Source organism: Balaenoptera musculus, chromosome 7 (assembly GCF_009873245.2).
Source record: "Balaenoptera musculus isolate JJ_BM4_2016_0621 chromosome 7, mBalMus1.pri.v3, whole genome shotgun sequence".
Classification (NCBI taxonomy): Eukaryota; Metazoa; Chordata; class Mammalia; order Artiodactyla; family Balaenopteridae; genus Balaenoptera; species Balaenoptera musculus.
Window position 1 is genome coordinate 33,747,687 of NC_045791.1, and position 5,143 is coordinate 33,752,829.

The following is a 5,143-nucleotide window of genomic DNA, read 5'->3' on the forward strand; positions in this document are numbered from 1 at the left end:
AGTGTGCACCCTAGACTGTGACAGCCCATGGGTGCGTGATCCACAGGTTCTGCTCTCAGATGCTGGGTGCCAATTCCATGTGGTTAACGTACTGGTTGGTGTATCATCTGTTTCATTATTACATTCATTTATTCATTTAAGAAATATGACTGAGTGTTCTTTTCATGTCAGGAAGTGTGCTTGAGAAAGTGGAGAGTAGATTGAGGAGGGTTTGGGGGAGATATTTATCACCGTGTTACTTCCTCCCGGGAAGAAGATCCACTCAAGGCTCAAATAGTCGAAGAAGCATTTGGTGCTAGTGTCCCTAGGAAGACTACACATCTCTCCACCATAGAACATCCTCTCGTCTTATAGACTTTGGGTCACTGACTCTTAATTACATTGTGTTCTGTTTATTTATTATGCCTTGGTTGTTTTCTCATCTGCTTAGAAGAAGGTAATGAATCTTTTTCCAGGGAAATCTAGAGGAACTCTCTGCTAGACCACTTTAATGTTTTAATTCAACAATGCTGTACTGAACTCTAGAGATACAAAGAACCAGAATGCCTAGCCCTCAAGGACCTAGGAATTTAGAGGCTGAAATAGAAAAATAAATATTTAATTATGATACAGTCGAGGCGTGTGTAATAACACAGCTTTTCTCAGAGTGGATCCCACAGACTTTGAAATCTATTCTCTGAGGTCTGTGAGTCTTGGCACTGGAGAGAGCCTACTGTACTTGAATCTCAGTTCTGCCACTCACTGGTCACGTCATCGAAAGCAAGATATTTTAGCTCCTGGGCCTTAGCGTCCTCTCTGTAAAATGGGGGTGCTAGTTGCTAATTTTGTTGTGGAATTAAATGGGAAAAGACACATAATTAATTGATCATTTCCTGTTGTACGCTGTGCCTGGTGTCTTGTGTGCCTGATTTCAGCTGTGCATCCTCAGAATTACTACTCGCTATAGCACACAAACAGCACAGGCACGTAAAGGCAGACACAACCATGACTTATTTACGACAAAAGGGAAATAGAGAGGTAACTATACTGCACACCATTGGCAGAATACACCTAACATTGATTTATTCTCCTCTTTTCTTAGGAATGCCAAATTTCTGCTTAGGATTCCCTCCCATGCTAAACTAAATTCAACACATTCCACTCTAAATTTAAATAGATAAAGTCTAGCTCTAAAATATTTCCCAAATCCTCTGAGGAATGACCCAATACCCTGTTTTCACCAGAAGACTCACTATGTATTTTTCATTAACCATGCAGTTGAGGCTATTTTTCTGTTACTACAAATTATAATAAAAATATACGATGGTTTGTTTTCAGATGTTTGCATCTGCTTTTGAGGAAAAGATTTGAATGTGGCAAATGTCACTTCGGCCTTCCCTGGTGGTCCAGTAGTTAAGACTCCATGCTTCCACTGCAGGGGGCATGGGTTCAATCCCTGGCTGGGGAAATAAGATCCTGCGTGCTGTGTGGCATGGCCAAAAAAGAAAAAAAAAAAAAATGTCACTTCTTTTCAAATACGATAGCATAAGCAATGAGTCTGTAGCTTAATGTGGAAAATATAGCCACCCAAGTAAACCATGTTTACTGTTGAAGGACAACCAAAGGCAATGGAAAATAAAGCCAAAGCAGAGTGTGAACCTGACCCTCTGGGCCCCTTGGGGGTATCCCTAGTTCAGATACACCCATCACGTAACCAGAGTTTCCCTCCCAAAGGGGCCATGCTACTGCCAACATTTACCTTTAGAGTATATGGGTATTCTTTTCAAGAGCAGTAAACAGTGTATCAGAAAAATCAAACATATCATTCAGAATCTGGTGGATGCTTCAGTGTGCAGAACTGAAAAAGCATGAAGTTGGATTAAATTAGTTATTTTGAATTAACAAATATTCCATATTTCTTCAATTATAAGATGTCTTCCATTTTAAGACATACCAAGTATTCAGATGCCAACTTACTTGGGAAGAAACATACACTTTAACAAGAATACAAACAGTATTTTGTGTACAAAAACCAGCATAGATTTCTCCATACAATTGCATGCCATTTTAATCCTCACCATCACGATCAATGTTGATCCCAAGCTCTCTTCACCTTCCGAGTTGAGAGATCCTTCTAAGTCACTTTTCACCATTGACAGTACTGCTTAGCATCATGTGACGTCTTAATGTTACGCTGCACCTGCCATGAGTCACCATACCCTTCTCTCAGCTTTGAATGCATAGTCAGGGTTCCTGCCTACAATGCTTAAGTCCCATATCCCCCAACTACTTCATTTTCTATTTATTCTCAACCTCAGTTCATTCTCTACCTCCCTGATCATTTTAAAATATACTGCCTGTATCACAGAGTTTAGCTCTTAATTGGGTAATGTCTTGTGTTCTTCATGTTTTCATGAGATAACATAAGTAGAAATGCTTTCAAAACTCTAAAATGATTCATAAATATTCATTCGTATTGTTTAAATATGTGCCTCTTCTCCACCCCGCTCCTACCCTCCAAGTTGAAGTCCCTGCGAGAGTAGACTTTGTCTTCTGCCGCCTTTATGTCCTGCACAGCACCTGGAAGACCTCTAGCCTACACAACACATGCTTGTATTATTTGTTCACTTACAGCAAAGGGCTTAACATGAAGGTGATTAACAGGTTGACATTTCTACTTAAAAAGTAGGTGGTGTTGGTTTGCCCAGGAACTGATTTTACCATGCTTAGTAGCCTATCCCCACACTTGATATGCCTTAGTTTATCCATATGGAGGAAGAGGAGAAAATTAAAATAGCCACCATTTTATGATTGTTAGGATTATTCAATCACCAGGCATAATGGATCCTAACTCAGCTCTGTAGTCCACGTGTGGGCTTTGCTGTTGCAAAGAGAACCACGTGAGTTTCAGTACTCTGCAAAATGCTTATAGGATGGAGCCCTCACCCATGCTTCCTGTGAGTGGTCTTGTTTTCCGCCTCTTTCTTGCAATTAAAAACTGATTCTCGTAAAACGGCAGGATTAGTCAGCAGTATTGATAGAAAAGAGAGAAAAAAATAAGCACAAGGGAAAACCTTCAAGAAAGAGATGTTTCAACATAATGTGGATAAATGGGTCCAATTTTGTCCCTGAAAACTGGTTCAAGAAACATTGAAAATCCATCCTTTACCTTCTAAAATTCTTTGCTTCTCCTAGAAACAGTAAACACCTCTTGAGGTTTGTCTCCAATTCAATAGTGCCATAGGAGAATGTGTCCTGGTTTTAAAAAAATACATATATATGTATATATATGTGTGTGTTTATATATATGCCTACCTCACCCCATAATAGTACAGACACAGTTAGGTTTATAATTGTATTTTATAAGGAGCTGAACAAGTTTAAGCAAAACATGACTGTTTACCATTTTTCTATGGTCATTCTTGGTAGGTGGTAGGTATTTTTCTCTGAATTCTCTCAGGGTGCTGAGTTCTTGTAATATATCTTGAGTAATAATGGCTTATCTTATAGCAATAGGATATATTGCTTGGCACCATCTGTACCGACTGGATTCTCTAACTGTTGGTGACAGAATGCAAATCAGAAACATTTTGTACAAAGTATGTACTTTGAGAAGGGTGAGAATAGAAGAGGAAAAGGCAATGTGCTCACTAGGAGCATGTTGTCACCTACCAGTCAAATATGTATTCATTCAGCGTCTGCCACATGACCCATGCTCACGTGACATAAACACCAAGAATGTACGTTATTGAATTGAGTTGCTATTTACTGCATCCAACATCTCTTAAATTTAGTAAGAGCTGTTTCATTTTTTTCATTCATCTATTTAGTTCACCTTCATTTATTATATAGATAAACATCATGTCAAGATCTCACTTACATATGTTAGGACATTTTAAAATTGGTTTCTAAAGATTGCACTTACTTAAAAACACTTCTCTCTAGCTCTGCTTGGAATTACACATACACACACACACACACACACAAAGAATCTAATTACCATCTTTGGTTTAGTAAGCCTTCGTAGACTTTATTCAGTACAAAAGACACAACTACAGAGGTGAAATTCCTGTTGAATAAGTCAGTCAATGTCCTTTGCCACATATTTATTGAGTACATTTTACGTGCTAGGAACAAGTCTAGATTTCAAAAAACAGAACTAAGTCTCTGCTTCCAAGCAGAGACTTGTATATGAGGAGATAGACAATGGAAGAATAAAATGAAATGAAATATTAAAAAGTGTACCCCATGGTAATGTTAAGTGCCACAAATGAAATGAAATAATGTGAAAGAAACTGGCTGGAAAGTGGGGGGCATGCAGAAGTTCTTACTTAGCTGCATTGGTCTAGGAAATTTTCTCTGAGGAGGTGACATTTAATTTGATACCTGAATATGGTGAAGTTGCAGTCGTGTGCTGGGGAATAAATATTCCAAGCTACTGTGGCTGAAGAGTAACAGACATTGGAGAGAGTACAGGGGGATGGGCTTGAGAGGTAGACAAGTGCCAGATGATGTAGGGTAAAAATAAATAAATAAAAGATTACTCTGATTACAGTGAGGTGGAAAGACTGTGGTCATGAAAACTGTTACAGATGGCCAGGTTAGAGATGGTATTTTTGACTCTGGTTGTAGCAGGAGAGTTCAAATTCAAGGCAAATACTGTCCTTGGAGCAACAAGTTATACTGGTGAATTAGATGTGGCATGGAAAGAAATTGACAAATTAGAGATAGGATCTTGACCCTAGTAGCTAGACAGATAGTATTACCATTTACTTAAATGTTGAAGCCTTGGTATGCTGAGGATTCTGGGATTTGTGTTGGAGATGAGGAACCATTGGTTATTGGCTCTATTTTAAGTTTTTGGTGACTAGTGGACTTCCAACTGATGTGTAAAGTAGGCAGTTAAGTATGATTCTGGAATTCAACAAAGAAGTCAGAGTTAGAAATATTCATTTGAGAATTATAGAGATCATTTTCAAAGCCATGGTGCTAGATTAAATCACTTAGGGAGTTAGTGTAGCTATAGAGGAGATGTCTGGGGACAGCAGTGTTTAGACAGCTGGGAACGACCCTGAAGTTGAAGGAAAACAAGGCTTCCTCTAAGCCTAGAGAAGAATGTGTTGAAGAAGAGAACATCAAGAGCTGCTAAGAAATCAGATAAGAG